This window comes from Neltuma alba, unplaced genomic scaffold (genome assembly GCF_004799145.2).
Source record: "Neltuma alba isolate B1F8T4 unplaced genomic scaffold, ASM479914v2 tig00004496_pilon, whole genome shotgun sequence".
Lineage (NCBI taxonomy): Eukaryota > Viridiplantae > Streptophyta > Magnoliopsida > Fabales > Fabaceae > Neltuma > Neltuma alba.
Window position 1 is genome coordinate 1 of NW_021633733.1, and position 18,100 is coordinate 18,100.

The window sequence follows — 18,100 nt, forward strand, 5'->3', positions numbered from 1 at the left end:
AACCGTCCTTCTCGTCCTTCACATTTCACTCTCATTTGTCGCCATCCCTTTTTTTTTTTTTTTCCCTCTCTTTCTCTCTCCGTGTTTATCTCTTTGTTCTTTTCTATCAGTAACCGCCACGCTCAGTAAACTCCTCAAGAGTTTTATAATTATATTATGTGTAACTTGCTTTTTTGCTCGAGAGCTGTTTGATGGTTTGTTAAAAAGAGGGTGAGGTGAGTGCTCCTCTGTCCTGCTTCTCCTGTGGGTCTCTTTTCAGTTATTTTATATATTTGTTTGTCTGAACTTTTCTTGGCTTGCGTATATGTGTTTATAAAACTAGCCATGTTGTATTTTTATATAGAGTTCTTCGTGTACCTGTCTGAGTCTGGTGCTTCTCTTGTCATCTGTTGGATTGCGAAAGCCGGTTTGGTTCTTTGGGAGGGGGGAAATGGAGGAAAGGTATGAGGCATTGAAGGAGCTTGGCTCTGGGAATTTCGGGGTGGCCAGGCTGGTCAGAGATAAGAAGACTAAAGAGCTCGCTGCTGTCAATACATTGAAAGGGGGAAAAAGGTAAAATCTTCGTCGAGATTGATGCTACAGGGGTAAATCCAGAAAGGGACTGATGATGTTTGATCAAATATTTCTATCCATTGACTATCCTTCTGTTATGCAATTTGAAGTTGAAATTTGTTCTATCTCTGATAGTACATGAAAAGGCTTCTGGGCTACAATATTGTTATCATTATTTATATACCGGCTTTCTCTTTTGGTGGGATTATCATTTTGAAAACGGTAAGAAATTTTGCTAGATTGATTGAGTGGGTATAAAATTCTGCGACGTAGCGCTGTTAGATGAAATATTTCTGTTCTTTGACTTCCTATCGTTGAGCAATTTGGAGTCGAAATTTGAACTTTATCGGCTACAAGATATTAATTTCTCTTGCTCTGCTCTTTCTTTTTTTGTTTGGTTGCTTTCTCTATGCATCGCCGCACTGCACTCAAGCCTTTTCTCTTGTGTAATAGTTTCTTCCAAATTGTTTGTTAACTCTGCTTTTCTTCTGAATTAATTATGTTTGTTGTGTTAGATTGATGAGAATGTTCAAAGGGAGATCATCAACCACCGATCTCTAAGGCATCCAAACATTATCAAGTTCAAAGAGGTGAGAAAGAACCTATTCCCAGTACCTTGAAAATATTCCATCATCGAGTTTCAACTTTCAAGGTATGGGATTAAGCATAATGAATTTATTTGCATGGTAGTGTGCCATTCTCCATTATTTTATGCATGCAGCTCTCAGATTCCATCTTGCTTGGAATTGTTCTGAAAGGCAATGTTAATTACCAACTCAGAGAAACTAACAGTAGCTCATAATGTCTTTTCAATTCCATATCTCTTTGTGCTTTTCCATTTGAAAAAGACAAACTTTATTCCAAGTGATTTTTCTGAGTGTTTGTGATTTGTTTCATTGAGATCTTTCTGAGGTGTACTCATCAAAGTGCTGAATAAGATATCTTTTATGCAGATTGTGCTGACCCCAACCCATTTGGCTATTATCATGGAGTACGCTGCAGGTGGTGAACTCTTTGAGAGGATTTGCAGTGCTGGTAGATTCAGTGAAGATGAGGTTGTAGAATCTTTTGAATATTCATTTAGACATGCATTAATGCAACCGCGTTAAAATCTTGCTGACTTTTTTATGGTGAATTGTATATACACAGGCAAGATTTTTCTTCCAGCAGCTAATTTCTGGAGTTAGCTACTGTCATTCAATGGTACACACCCAATCCATTCACCATGTGCTCTTTGTTTCAAGATTTTCATGTCTTGTATCAACTCTTGCTTCATACTTCAGGAGATTTGTCATAGAGATCTGAAATTAGAGAACACTCTCTTGGATGGAAGTCCGAATCCTCGGGTTAAAATATGTGACTTTGGTTACTCCAAGGTTGATAACTTCTCTCTAAAATGATCCATCTCAGAGATATTCCTGCTAATTTCTTACCATTGTTCAATTTCATATTCATCTGCAGTCTGCTTTACTTCATTCTCAACCTAAATCAACCGTTGGAACTCCGGCTTACATTGCTCCAGAGGTTTTGTCCCGAAAGGAGTATGATGGAAAGGTATTGAGAGTTCTCTACTATTCTTATCTGCTATAGCGCCTTGAACTTTATGTCATATGGTCTTCAGTGTACAGTTTTCTTTCCAATTTGGCTGTTTCATTAGATTGCAGACGTATGGTCCTGTGGTGTGACTTTGTATGTCATGTTAGTTGGAGCATACCCGTTTGAAGATCCTGATGATCCTAGGAATTTCCGAAAGACGATTGGGGTGAGCTTTTATATATAACTTCAAATTAAATTCCTTTTCCATTCGAATCTTTGATCTGCATCAGTAAACTTCAAGCTCTGATCACTTTTGTTGATACTTGACAGAGAATCTTGAGCGCTCAGTACAGCATCCCTGACTATGTGCGTGTCTCTGCGGACTGCAGGCATCTTCTTTCTTGCATATTTGTTGCCAATCCTGCCAAGGTATGTGTATTTTTTCTTATTTCTTATGATTCTGATGACCTTATCCCAAAAGTTAGCTAAAGAAGTGGGAGAACCAACCCACTTAAATATCCCATACTCGATCAATGTGGGACATAGTATCCACGCTATCGAGTTTTCATCATAATCATTCTACTAACCTACTTGGCCACTTAAATATCCCATGCTAACACTTTAGCTATCAAATAGACTATTTATTACTTGACGTAGTCTCGTTTGTTGATTTTCAAGAGGATAAGCATACCAGAGATAAAACAACACCCATGGTTTCTGAAGAACTTGGCGAAGGAGATGGGGAAAGGGAAGGACGAAGCAGAGAAAGAGGAAGGAAGGCAGAGTGTGGAAGAGATAATGAGGATCATACAGGAGGCAAGAACTACAGCGGGGCAAGGATCCAACGGTGGAGGCGTAGTTGGTGGAGGGTCATTGGACGGTGGGGATCTTCAGGCAGATGAGGAATCTGAAGTTGATGTTAGTGGTGACTATACTGAGAACTAGATTGCTTATCTATATCTGGTCTCAGCATTCTCTATTTCTCAGAAAGATCAAGTGGGGAAAAGGGGAATTAAAAACAAAAACAAAAGAAAAGAAAAAGTGGCTAGCTTTGAATTGGAGTTTGTATTTATTTATTGGAGTACCTGATTGTTGTGTAATTTTTAGCAAAGCCCAAGGGCAGAATTATATTTTTAACTGAATTATTTGTATACAAAGTGTATGAAGAAAAATATGTTTTCTAGTTTCTTTCATATAGTATACATAATAAATTATACGTATTTTATCAAATGTCAATGTATTTTGTCAGAATAAATTGTTGGTATTTTATTGGGAAAATTGCAAAAAAAAAATAATGAAATCTGAAAAATTGCAAATAAGGACTCATTAAAACATTACTATGGGTTTTAACAATAATAGTATAGATTTTGACAACAATTTTTGTAAACCGGTCTTCGTCTGCAATTTTTCAAATTCTATGGTTTTTTTTTTGGTGATTTTTCTTATTTTATTTATACTCACACTATTCACATCTAAATTCATTAATTTAAACGAAGGTTGTTAAACTCGGGTCTAAACAAACTCGTGATAGGGATGCAAATTTGAATTTACGAGTTTAGTTTTATTAAAAAATTAGTATTAAAAGTATGCAATTAAATAATTAAAATGTAAAAAATAACAATAATTTTCTTAAATATATTTTAAATCTAAATAATTAAAATTGAATTCATCAACTTTCATAATTTATCATATTTAACAAAGAAAGTTTTATAAAATTCATATACAATGTTACTAAACATATCTAAATTTAAAAATTTAACACGAGTTTAAGAGGGAGTTGGTACAATTTTGCAGGTTAAAAACATTAAAAAAAAAAAAGTAAGTAAACTCACAAGTTTGACCGAATTTACAATTAACACCAGTTTAAAAATGACTCGACATGATTTTGTAAGTTAAAAACATAAAACATTAAATTTAGAGAGTCAACTTGTGAGTTTGACAACAACGATTTAAACCTTTACGCTATATTTGGTATGGGGTTTTCATATGAGAGGAGAGGGAAGGTGCTCCCCTCCCCTCATTTTGCTGGAACATTTTTAAAGAGATGAAAGGGAGTTGCTTTTCTCCTCTCACTTGGCCGAAACAATTTTTAAAAAGGGGAGGGGCTTTTATTTCTTCCTTTCTTCTTCCTAGCCTTTTGTTTTGAAAATGGGGTTTTTCTTAGAAGAGACGAGAAAAAATATTTTATTTTATAACTAACCTTAATAAAATAACATGATTTTCTTTTTATTGTCTCTTTGGCCCTCTCACTCTACTCTTCTCTCTTACTACTGCAATTCTAATAACTCTAATAAACTCAACTTCATTTTCCTCCTATATTCAACAATTCAATTAGAAAAACCAAACTACTAAAAACTTTGTTAAAAAATATGAAATAACAAAAATCATTGGAAAAAAAACCATGAAGAATTATAATATTTTTGAAAAAGTCAATATAGAGTAATGTCAACTTAAACTAGATTAAAATATTAATAAGCATCTTTTAATCTTTTAATTCATTAAGAATTTAAGAATAAGGAAATAAAAGATAAAAAAAATGTAAAAGTGTAATTTTTCTTTAAGAAAATTGGGGATAAATCCTTTAAAAATTAATTGGCAAATAGTACTTAGGATGATGGATTATATAAAGAAAGATAACTTGTACACATAGGGAAGATGATTGCAAGAATATAAGAGACTAATTACACATAAGGATGATAACTTGTACATAAAAAAAAATGGGTTGCAAAAAAGAGAAGTTCAGTTGCATAAAGAGATGATATAACACAAGAAAGGATTGATTGTACATAAAGAAAGTTAAGTTGCACAAAATTTTTAAGTACTCTTATAATCCTTAATATAAGACCTAATTATTGAGTTGATTTTGGTCCTAAATATAAGATCTGGTTTTTATATTTATCAATTTTTTCTAAATTACCTATATAGATACTCCCTCAGACCCTCAACCATAATTAAGTAGAAGATGGAGGGAGGATATTAAGAGAGATAATTATGGTGTTTTAGGAAAAAAAACATATTATACTTCTTATAATTAACTAACTTACCTAACTTTCTTAATTAATCAAATTAATTAAATAGGTCTTATATTAAAGATCAGAAGAGTACTATTTATCAAATTAATTCTCAATGAAAGATTAATCCCCAATTTTTCCCTTTTCTTTTGAACCGAGTGGAATTAGTGAACAACATTATGGAAAGAAATGAGATTTTTTTTTTGAATGAGTTGTGCTTGTGGCAAAGGCACAATCTTTTTTTTTTTTTTAAGTTAGTAAATTGTCTCATACATATTTACATATTAATAAAATAAAAAATAGAAAAAAATTTATTTATAAGAGTAAAATAGTTAATTTTTAAATAGCTCCCTTTCCTTCCTCTCTTATACCAAACATATCATTAAAATGTCCTCCCTCTCCCCTCCAATAAATCTAAACAAAGGATCATTGAAATCTCTTCCCTCTCCTCCCCTTCCTTCCCCTCCCTTCTATATCTTTCCTCTCTCTTCCTTTCCTTCCATCCCCTCCTTTAAAGTATTCATCAAAATCTTCTAGTTAGATTGAAGCAAACAAATTATATAAATATTAATAGTTTTAATACAAGAGTTAGTAGTAAATTGGATTTGATCCAAAATAAAAAATATCTATTCATTTTATTTCTTATATTTATTATCATTTAAAAACTAATTTAATTAACTTTTAAATTGTTATATAATCTAATGTTATACATGCTTATTTTAAAAAAGATGTGATTACATTTACTATAATTAACTAAGTAATTTAAATTTTCTAATCTATTTAAATTAATTCTATAATTTAAATTTGTTTTACCCATATTAAATAAGTCAACTGCCTTTTTTTTTTTTACTTATATTGTAGACAAGAGGGATTATCAAATTATTTTGAAAACTTAAGGATTTAATGTTTGGTAGATTAGGATAAAATTTTACTGCAATCAAATGAGCTTATTAGATAAGAGATCTTTTAAAGTATTATCATCGAATTTTAAAAAGGAAAAAATGAAACCAATACAAAAAGAAATTGGCTAGAGGCAATTACAGTGAAATACTACCTCTAATTATTAATATAAAATCTAATTTAACTTTTATTTGATTTTTATAAATTAGTTAACTGAGTTTTTTTTTAGGGATAACAATGGTTGGATGGCTAAAAATGAGAATTAGTTAACTGAGTTTTGTATTAGGAATAAGAGGTAATGTGTCACAAACAATGGCTGCACGGCCAAAAATAAGAATGAAAAGAAAACAAGGCTGACGGCATCCAACGATGACAAGCTGAACGCAGGAAAAAGGTTAAATGCCGTTAAAACGGCAGGGGGAAAAAGATGATCCGTTAGGGTAGCTAACGGTTCGGGGTTTTGAACCCGACGTGAATCGAACACGCAACCTTCTGATCTGGAGTCAGACGCGCTACCATTGCGCCACGGATCCGTTGGTGGTGGAGGCCCATATTAACTATATTTATTGTAAATAAAAAAAACAACCACCATATTTCATCTCAAGTAGAAGAAAGATAAGAGATAAACCACCTTAATGTATATCTTTTGCCAGTATAAGAGCGATTTCGGAATGAAAACTAGGGACCGCATATTTAATTTAATAAATTTTCGTTCATTTAGCAAATAAATAGTTTATACATAATTTATCTGCACAAAGATTCTTTTGTTTTTCCCTCCTGAGTCATACTTTCCCACAAGACTTTCAAGCAAAGTCTGGCCAAACTATGCTTTTCTCCATAACCATCATTCCTCTTTTTTTCCCCCATTCTCCATAATGAATATATCTATAATTATAATTAGAATACTATTTGGACGTCTTGAATTTCATCATGAATTAGGAATTAGGCCTAACAACCCGCACACCATAATTCCAGAATAGACTACGAGGCTTGGGACCAAGTGGCGCATAGCCGAGTGATTTCACCTTCAAGTGAATGATTGAGGCCATATCATTTCAAGAAACAAACAAATAAGCGTTGGGAGAGGTAAAAAAGACAAACTTTTTCAGATTATCTGAACAATTATTCATTCATTTTCCTTCAACCACGCCCTCGATTCGAACTGAATTCTCAACTTCTCAACAAGTCACGCTGCTTTCTACTCTCCACGCTATGAATCACACAGAATCAGTATGACTACTCTGTGTCGCATTCGTTCCGTCACTCCTATAACTAGACCTCTCTTCCTGGTCAACGAACTCTTACTCTTTGTCGCTGCTCTATTGCTCGATCCGCAAGCTTAATCCTTTTTCTGGGTCTTCATCTTCATCTGCCTCTCCGTTTCTCCAATGGCTCGTAGGCGAAATGAACCAGAGCTCACTGTTTCTACTCGTTTGATTCTCCTGGTGGTGTGCTTGGTTTCATGCGGCATGGTCTATGCTTTCGTCACTTCTGTGCTTGCAATCTCTGGCGGTAGCTCTTCAGGTTCAAGCTCTGATTCCATAGCACTGGCCGACCAAGATGGTGCTACTGCCAGGGCGGATCAGGGTCATGGAGGATGCTGTAGAGGAATTGATAATTTGGAGCTCTGGGGTGCCGCTGTGAAGTGGGGTTCTGAGTTTAAATTCAACAATTCTGAAGATTGCTGCAACGCTTGTAAATCCATGTGTACTGGGAAGGATGGGCCGTGTCTGTGTGATACATGGGTGTTTTGTGGGAATCGTGAGACCTGCGGATCCAAATTTGGTGAGGCAAGTTACTTTCTAATTCTTGGTTCAAGATCCACCCTTTGCTGAATGGCTGTAATCGCCTGACCCTTCTTATGCTGGAAGCTAATTTGACAGATGAATATATACGTTCATTAACATATTACTCCTTTAGTTCTAGATCCTATCTCTTTATATTGATTCTTTGCACGAATGTTGATTCAAACATCCAATGTAAGAAGTAAAATAGAGCACTGTTGGTCGTCACACTATGGTAGAAAGAATTACATTCATTTCCAGGTTTTAGATATATTATTCCTTTTGGATACTTATTATGACAATGAGTATAGAAGTCAATGCATTTATCTTCATTATTTCAGTGTTGGTTGAAGAAACAAAAGGACAGCTTAGCCCTGAACGGCAAGGAGGAAAGGACATAGTTGGCTGGACTTCTGGTATCATCTACGGGAAAGGGGAGGTACGAGAAGTTTGATATTTTAGAATGAATGGAGGAATTACTATTACATTCTCCACCTGAGGCAGATATTTTAGGTGAATGTGTTGTAAAGAACTGTTATTAACAAATGAAGCTAAGGCATGCTTTAGCCTTCGCTCTTCCATACTGGCCCTGAAATGTGTGATGAACCTAAAAGATGCTGACCAAGTCAACGTGGAAGCCCTATTGGCTTGTCAATTTTATGCTAATTATCTTCAAAATGGAGTTTTCTTTTGGTCATTCCCAACAAGTCTTGAGATGGGGTTTCTTGCTGAGAAACGAACAGTTGTTCACCATTATCTCGTGCTGGTAACCTTCTGTTGGTAATGCTACTGAGCTGAGATGGCCTTGCATACTTATTCCTTGAATATGTATTTGATCTCAATGGGGCATATTGCACCTTTGCTAAAAATTTGATGACAGAACCTTTGGTAAAAGCATGCCATTGATCATTATGGTAATTAGAAGGTGCTTTGATATGCACAATCTTTGATGATTGTGTTCTATATAGCTTTGCTCACAAGATGTATCACCTAGCCAACCTACTGGCTATTTTAGATTATGTACTAAGGTGTGGATTGCTTGATGGGGTGAGTATGATATATCGGAGTAGGACACCAACTTTGGTATCAAATACTTATGATTATTGAATATTCTTGGGCAGATTACACTCTGTAAAATTCTGTTCTCTCTTTCCATCATCAGTTATACAGGTCCCTGTATGATGCAATACAAAGTTTGAACTTTACATGTTTATGAAAGTTTAAATTATTCGTTAATGTACTTTTCCCACTTATTTACTTGCAGGGCATTATTGGGCTAGAGACAGAATATGGAACTCTTCATATAAAGGTAAGTGCTCATGCCTATGCGTCTGAAATCAAACTGGAGAGGTTGTGTGCTTGAAGGTGCAATTGGGAACCCTTTTCCAAGTACCATAAATTTAGTTGTCAAAATACAACTTGCATGTTTGTCTGATCTTGTAACTCTTGAAGCATTTCTCTCTTTCCCAATGTACAATTGATAGCACAGAAGTGCACAAAATACCCGTTTGGCTGCTAATTGGATGAAATGTCTCTGAAGATAATATCTGAGACAGTGGGTTTTGCTCCCTCTCTGGGGTAGAACCTGATGCAGTTATCAACCCAAGAGATTGTTATTTAATCTGGCATTCATCATGATGTGCTGTTGTCATCTGTAGATTAACTTTTCAGTGACTAGTTTTTTATGTACATCTTGTACTAATACTATATGGTGCAGCTTTTTCCGGACTGCGCCCTCATTCTGTTGCTTACATTCTAGAGCTGTTGGCTTTGAGCCATTGTGCCGGCTGCCACTTTTATCGTGCTGAGAGCCGAGGCGAATCGTGGGATTCAGCGGGAAACCACATAGAAAATGTAACATTGTGATTTGCAGATCTAATGCTTTGTGGCACATAAATGCATACTCGTACTTTCTTATCACGCTACAAATCCAGATTCTGTAATGGAATAATCCTGTTTTCTTTCAGGCTGTTTTTGGACCACCATATGGATTGGTTCAAGGGGTACTAGAAGCACAAGGGACCACATTCAAGGGAATCCCCATAGAAGATTGCCCTATTATTAAGAGGGGTTCAGTTGCTTGGGTTGGTTCTGGCCCCGCATTCTTTATTAGCCTAGCTAATCATGTGGAGTGGGGAAATTCGCACACAGTATTTGGATCTGTTTTTCCAGAAGACATGCATATCGTCGAGAGAATTGCTACACTTCCCACTACATCTGATGTTTGGAACAATGTTAATGTTACCGTCTTGGAAAAATTGTCCCCTTGTTCTTACGAAGAATCGAGAAAAGCTACGGAGAGTTTTAACATTAGTACTAATTCAGATAGAAACATTCTGTTGATGCAATTGTGAACTAATAATGTGCGTTTCTAAGAGCAGACGTCTGTGATTCCGCAATGTTTTGTTTTGTTTTGTTTTGTTTTTTTTTTTTCCAAGACACTTCTGCCATGTATTTTTGTCATCATTTGATTCTCTTGCTCATATTGTCTGCTACAATTTTACTGTGAAGCAAGCATTTCCAAATTCAAACGAAAGAATAGTGATATTCCTTGAAAGAACTATGATTGGGAAATTGGATTATTTAGTTTAGTTATTCTATAGTGGAATCAAAATTCTTGACTAGTTACGTTGCATAGGATAATTCTACGGGTATCATACTTCCGAGCAAACCGTAATGAAATCATGAATAGAGATTCATGTACCACAGATTCAAAAATCAATTTAGAAGAAGCAACGTAATTAGATTTTAATGGGGTAGAGCCAACCCCTAGGGGTTTAAAGTCTTGAATACATGAATGTTCTTGATTGTAACTTCTCTATAGATGTAGGGAATTAGAAGACCAAACACGGAACCTAAGCAATCGTCTCATATTCTTAATCCTAACAAATCATCCATAAAAACAGTCACTAAGATCCCAACCACTAATGATGTGCTAGTTGCAGCTTCAGACTCGTGGTGAATTAGGAGACGAGCCCGTCCATGGCATGGCTTCAGCTGGCTTCTTGGCATTGTTTGTTTGATATGGAGCTCTGGCAGCGATTCTGAAAATGCAAAAGAACAACAAACTTGTCATTTAATTGAAACAATAATATAATATAAACAGAGATGGAACAAGCAACATTTCTTGATCAAAGGTATTTGTTTGAGAGAGCCTACCTATCCTTCCTCTTCTCCAAGAACCGATGAAGTGAAGCTTTCCTAGCAATTGGTAGATCTGTATGGAAAGAAAATTGATGATCAGAAACACAATATTTCTTCCACTGTCACAAAAGCAGGCATGCGAAGACAAAAGGGAATTACCAGCAATAACAGGTCTGGGTTGTGCTTGAGAGTGCTCTTTAACCAAATTGCTGGCAACATTAGAATCAGCAGAGATTGTGACCAACTTAGGAGGAAATGAAGGATATGTATAAGCAGATCTGTTTTGAGTTTGGGAGATTCCTTTGCGTGCAAGGGACATGATCTCCTTGGCTTTCTCAGCTGGAAAATCATCAAACACAAGAACTTGTCCCCCATAGAAGATAGTTAACTGTTCAGATTTGGGCTCCTTACTTGCAGAATTCATCACACTGTACATCAGGAAAAGAGATCTTACATCAATAATCAAGATTATTCGGTCATTATGGTTTTTGAAAATCTTACCAGAAATTGAAGAAAAAAGGTAACACACCTGGGATTCGTGGCAGTATGGGTCGGAAGAAGGTTCTTCATTGTTGCAGATTGACAAGATGTCTCAACAGACCCTGTAAAGATGATTTCAAGTTCAGCGATCTCCAAAGGCATACAAGTCAAGTATGGAATCTAACCCATGTCCCAAAATATTCTCCAGTCTACTCAAATATCTCAAACCTTGTATTGTTCCCAATTTGGAAACCAAGGACAAGGAAAAGAAGAAAAAGTCCAACGTTTCGGCTAACATAAACAGAGTTTTATGGGAGTGAGTTTCGAAATGTTCACATAACTGTTCAAAAATATTTAAATTCTAAGCTCCAAATCTTATGATTAGGACATTAATTCTTCTCAAGTTAGGGAAAATTACACAGGCGCATGATGCATTTATCAGATCTATAGTTTCAAACTAATAATAAACAAGAGGAAAACGAAAATTAGAAATGGCAGGAAACTTGTCTCCTATAATTCTATCCTAGGATTTCTTCAATTACTTCAATGGCGAACGAAGTAAGGGGAAGGAATTACATCTCTTTTTTTCCGGGAAGCCAAACAGTGAACATGCAGCACCCGATACTTTTCAAGGGGCAAGAAAAGGGCAAGGGAAAGAAGAAGGCGGCAAAGGAAAATTTTAAAAACCTCAAGAAAATCAAACCGTACCAGTTCCATTGATGTTGCCTGTCATTCCAAGACTAAGATCTCCGAAGCTGAAGCCGCCTTTTTCCTTGAGGTACTGACTCAACAGGCTACAAGTCTGCGAGAAGGCAGACTGCTCCGACGACTTGACCGCTTCAAGTCAGAAACCTCCGAGTTCTCCGACGAGCAGGACATATTTACCGGCGAACACAACCAAAAAGGCTCACCGCTCTCTCTCTCTCTCTCTTTCTCTGTGACTGCAAAAATCTGAAATTGCGGAGAGTAAGAGAAGGACAGGATTATATAATTTCTGGGGGGAAAAAGAAAGATAAAGAAGGGGAAATTAAAGCACGAGGAATAAATGGGGTAATTAAAAAACTGAAAAGTCGCATATAGTGGAAGCTGTACAAAACAATTCAAAACAAGTCGTGAAGACGCTCCCATAAACATTTTTATATTAATTCGATTTAATTTAATAAATAAATAATCCTAATAATTTTGCGGTGGTGGGGGGTGACTCATTTCCACACGTGTTCCTTGCGGTGGGTCGTCACAACTCACGACATAAATGAAAACGGCAAAGCCTGTCGCTGCCTTTGTTTCCCTTCGTACCACTGGAAAATGACAATCCATCTTGGTTACAGATATCTTATGAATTAAGTTTTTTTTCCCTTAGAAACTTTATTAGTACTAATACATGATTAATTTTCTTATCTTATCTGTTTTTGTGGACCTATTCTCTTTTTTCCTCTCTTATTAACACAAGATCTAACTAAGTCTCATATATGATGCATATCATTATTTTAATGTTGTGTATAATGTTTTAGCAGATTATAACATTGTTATACACCTAAGAACTAACCTTTAAGATGTATAAATTTCAGGGACTAAATATGTGTTTAAAATTTGATAGATTAAAACTAAAATAAGTCCAAATTTTAGAGATTATAAATTATATTAATCCTACTTATATTATTAAAATTAGGCGGACCTTCTGTAATTATCATACAGCTGAAAAATAATTATTAATGTCTAAAATATCTTATCAATTAAATTCTCTCATCAGAAATTAAAAACTATCAGTACTAATCAATAGTTACATGACTAATTTCCCCCCAGCAATTACATTACTATTACCTCCGATTCTAATTATAAGATCTCGTTTGTAGTAATTAGACCTCATTTGTAGTTTACAAATGAGGTCTTATAATTAGGATCGGAAATAGTAATTTACGTTTACTTAATTCTATCAGAAGGAATTAACACTATTACTAATCAACAATTATATTACCAATTTACTTTTACTTAATTAAATTATTAAAACTGCATGGACTCTGTAATTTATATTGTCATAGAGATAAAAGCAAACTCATATGGTTTACTCTCTCTATTCAGTTATAAGGCATTTTCTACTCTTTTCATGTTCAAAATTATAAGGCACTTTTGGTTTTTTTTAAGGGGTAGCTAATGAAGTTTTTATTAAAATAAAAATCCTTAATTAATGCTCCCTTTATTATTCTAAATTATAAGGCGTTTATCAAAAGCATTATGTTCAGAAATATAAGGCATTTTTTCCTTTCAAAGTGGAATTAATATTGAATGTGAAATTTTAAAGGAAAAATTAATTTTTTTTGTCCTTATAGTTTTAACCCGTTTATAACTCAATTTTGACACTTTGACTCAATACAATTCAGTTTTTATAGTTTTGACTTTATTGTGACTTAGTCCCTAAAATTTGATTGGCTGCAATTCAATCCCTATAATTTTACCAATTTTATGATTTAGTCTTGTGTTTTAGAAAAATAAAATTATATATCTAATAAAAGAAGGGACTAAATTATAAAATACTTAAAAGCATAGGAGCCGAGTTGCGGCAAGTCAAATTTCAAGAACTAAGTTACAATTGAGTCGAAACTATAAAAACTTAATTGCATCGACTGAAATTATAAAAACTGAGTTATAAATGAATTAAAATTATAGGGACCAAAAGATTAATTATTCTAATTTTAAAAGCCATTGGCTAATTTGTTTGGAGTGTAAATTAATTAAAAGTTCCTTATAATTTTGAGTGGAAGAACTATTTGAGATTATGATATTTTCATATTTATTTGTGATCAAGTTACCTATTAAATAATAAGAGGGTACATGATTTCACAAGAAAAATAAAGAAAGAAAAGAGTGAGTAGGCTTTAATTATATTATTTGTTTTTTCTGACTTGGAAGTTAGTTAAAAGTTTCTTATAACTTTAAATCAAAAGACTACGGTATATGGATGCTATAACTTCTTATAGATTTCATACTTGATTGATATTTTTTTTCGCACAAGTATACTTTTTATCCTATTAGAAGTAATCTTAATCAAAATAATATTAGTAACTAAATGTAGGTATTCTCCCTAATGAAAATTTGAATATTGGTTCTTCACGCATTAAAAATGAATAATAATTTGGAAAAAAATCAGGAATCATTTCAAAAAGTATAAAAAAAAATAGTTTTTCAAACAAAGTTAAAATTTAAATTTTTTGGGGATTATTTTATTTTAAGAATTTTTATTAATTATTATTCCTACTTTATGATTAGACTTGGTTGGTTCTTTTTATTTTATTTGGCTCTCACCCCCACGTTTCAGCAACTCATCATTTTTGTCTCTCGTTTTCTTTGACCCCATGCTGGTTAAAAATTATCTCTTTGCCGCTAAGCAAGATTAACTTAATCAGTATGTTTAATTAAGCAAGGTTTAACTTCATCACTTCGTTCTTGGTCAAAAAAAAAAACTTCATCACTTCGTTAGGAACGTCCCTTGTTAAGATATCAAGTTTACTAAGGTTTTCATTTTTAAAATGCGATAAGCTCGGGTCTACTATTGACTACTGGTTGACTGATTTTGACAGAGCCATCCCCTGTGCGTGGAGAGGGGAATTCTATTTTCCAAAATAGTATGCATTATAAAAGATATGTCGCGGTGAACCGACCAGTACAAATATAAGTCACCCCTAAGTCTGAGTGCCCGTTTGGATGAGCGATTGGAAAATCTGCTTATTGAAAAAGCAGCTTATGAATAAGTGAAGTGGGGTAAAAGTTAAATTGGATAAGCTGAATTGCGTTTGGATTGAAGTTCAGAAAAACCCATTTACAAAAGTGAGATTGGTAAAAAGTTGTCTGGATTATGGTTGAGTAAAAGTAAGTTTAGTTGTAAAATGACCAAAATGGGTATGAGTTTTAATAAATAATAAAAAATGAAAAAAAATAATTTCACATAATACAATGGAATTAAAATAAATTAATATGAATAAGTGAATTAAATTTTAAAAATTTAGAGAAATAAAAAAAATTAAGCTCCTACACAGTAAGGAAATAAGCCACAAAATGTAGAGAAATCAAAAAATTAGGCCCCAGCTGAGTGAAAATGACCCGCCCCTACACTTTTCAACGGTAAAAAAAAAAGCTCCTACACAGGAAGAAAATAAGCCACAAAATTCAGCTTAAGACAGACCGCACGTTTTGGAGCTTAAAGTGTATAAGTTGCTTTTTTTTTTTAAGCCCAACCAAACACAACATCTTCAGCCAATCGGGTTTATAAGTAAAATAAGCTGCTTTTAAACCCAAATAAGCCTTGCCAAACGGACCCTGAATCTAGTGAAAGAGATTAACTTCTCATAATATAGCAAACTACCTAACAGTACTTTGAACACAATTATTTTTAATAAAACCATATTTATATTTAGAAAAAATATATAAATATAAGTCACTTATCACTAGTTCATACCCATCAATAAAAATAATTAAAAATATTAAATTTGTCATAAAATTCAGGCAAACACCAACATTATATTAAATTTTTTTACTATCCTCATCGAATATGAAATACTCATCTTAACTCTGATGAAATGTACTAGTAAAAGTAACTTATAAGTTATAAATTGCTTTTCCCTAAATAAAATAAAAAAATATAAAAAATTTATTTAATACTCTCCCGGTTCTAAATATAAAACCCATTTTATTGTGTAATTTATACCATTTTGTTATATAATTTATACTATAAAATAATCCTTATATTTAGAATAGGAGGGAGTATTTCTTAAAACGGCCGGATGCCTCGTAAAAACAGGCACCTATTAAAAAGCATCCCATGATACTCCCTCTTGTTTTTTGGGTAAATTTGGAGGCATCCCCTTATCAAATTAAATTAAAACAAAACGTGGGAAAGCAATTTCCAAGAAATATCAGGATGAAAACCAAATCATGATTTTAAAAATAATTTTATGACGTACAAATAAATATGTAAAGAAATTTGTTTCGATTTATAGAAGTACTTTTTTAAAAACACTGTTAGAGTGTTCCAAACATCCCAAAATCATAGTATAAAATCATAGTATAAATTAAGCACGGACAGCTCTTATTGACAGGATAATTGGATGTACTGGGCATAAGCAATTGGAGGTAAGTTTTACCCTAATCTTTATCCTTCCACTATCCTCATTAAATATGGCCATATATTGTAAAAATATATATTTAATACTCATTTAAACTATCAAATTTCTTACAAAAATACTAATAATCTCTTCCGAAAGGGATCCTATAATAAGTAACGAGCAGAGGGAGTAATAAATAGTAACCATAGCAGGAGAATATTAAAAAAAAAATTTTCCCCCGAATTATTATTATATAAGTTAGGCTTAGGATAATGTGGGGAGTTGAGTGGATTAGTTAGGCAGCTATGGTCCACGCAAACGCACTGTGGACTAGCTTCATGTGATTTACTTTAAATTTAAGCCAATAATTGATCTGATTAAGATATTAATATACTCCCTTCGTTCTTTATTATAAGAGACATTTGATGCTTATGGTATGTTTCCATATATAAGAGACACTTAAAAGTTGTCTCTATTTTTTTATATTGATTTCTTATTTTACCCCTATTTATTTTGTCTCCAACTCATACTCTCTCTCTCTCTCCCACTTCTCTTTCTTTTAATAATTTAATTGTTCTCTTTCATACTCTCTCTCCTTATTAATGAAGGTATTGTTGGAAAAAAATATTATACTTTTTACATATTAATTGTTCTCAACTAATTTTAACTGTTTTTTTTATCAACGTAATTTGGTTATTTGTCTCTTATAATAAGGAACAGAGGGAGTAATATTTAATGGATTAACTATAATTAAATGAACAGATAAAAATAACCTTTTAACTATATAGGTTTCATCAGTCAGCATTTTCTGATCTATTCATAACACCAATGCATCTCATTTATCTGTTTATACTATTGGTAAATACTTAGAATGACTTAACTAAGCATAAAGTAAAAACCACTACCTCTGGTCAATCTAACTAGATATTCGATTTAATCCGAAATATAAAACCATAATAAATGTTGTTTCTAACACGAATTCATTTTACCCCAACTAATCCTTAATTTTTATAGCGATTGCACATATTAAGAAGTTTTTATCAGCGGTTTCAATGTACATCTGGGTATTTTAGGAAAAACAATATTTATGTGTTACAAATAACTAAATTAACTAATTTTCTTATTATTCACAACTTATTTATCCAGTTTTTATATTAAGGATGAAAGGTAATATCATACATCTTGTGTTTTATATACAGCAAGCAAAAAGAATTTGTCGAAACCATTTGGTTCATATTGAACTAAATATATTTTTTAAATCTTAATTAAATATGATATGTGTTCCGCTTTTAATAAATACGATCTGAACGGCTATATGGGCTTCTTTCCTCAAGCAAGATAAGACCTATCAAAAAGAGAGAGACAAGAAAAGTTTTCATCGGACATGTCCAAGTACAATATGAGGTGGGAGGCGAAGGGAGTGTTTCGGAACGTCTAAGGGTGTGTTTGGGATAGCGGTGGCAGAAGTAGCTTTTTTTCAATCTGACTTTTATAGAAGTCAGATTGAGTAAAAGTCAGATAGGGTAATGTGATTTATGTTTGGATTGGGTTTTAGAAAAAAGTCAGTTTGAGAAGTTGAAACTTGTTTGGATGATAA

The 18,100-nt window shown here is 33.5% G+C and overlaps 1 non-coding gene and 3 pseudogenes across 1 annotated transcript; 2 read left to right on the plus strand and 2 right to left on the minus strand.

The window, feature by feature from the left end:
- The first annotated feature begins 261 nt into the window (after window positions 1-261).
- Window positions 262-3,318, plus strand: LOC114744954 (serine/threonine-protein kinase SAPK3-like; annotated as a pseudogene).
- Window positions 3,319-6,460: 3,142 nt separating this feature from the next.
- Window positions 6,461-6,532, minus strand: TRNAW-CCA (transfer RNA tryptophan (anticodon CCA)). Its single transcript has one exon. It is a non-coding gene; the product is annotated as a tRNA-Trp (tRNA).
- Window positions 6,533-7,059: 527 nt separating this feature from the next.
- Window positions 7,060-10,346, plus strand: LOC114744955 (uncharacterized; annotated as a pseudogene).
- A 183-nt stretch (window positions 10,347-10,529) lies between these two features.
- LOC114744956 (protein TIFY 10A-like) lies at window positions 10,530-12,301 on the minus strand (annotated as a pseudogene).
- Window positions 12,302-18,100: the final 5,799 nt, after the last annotated feature.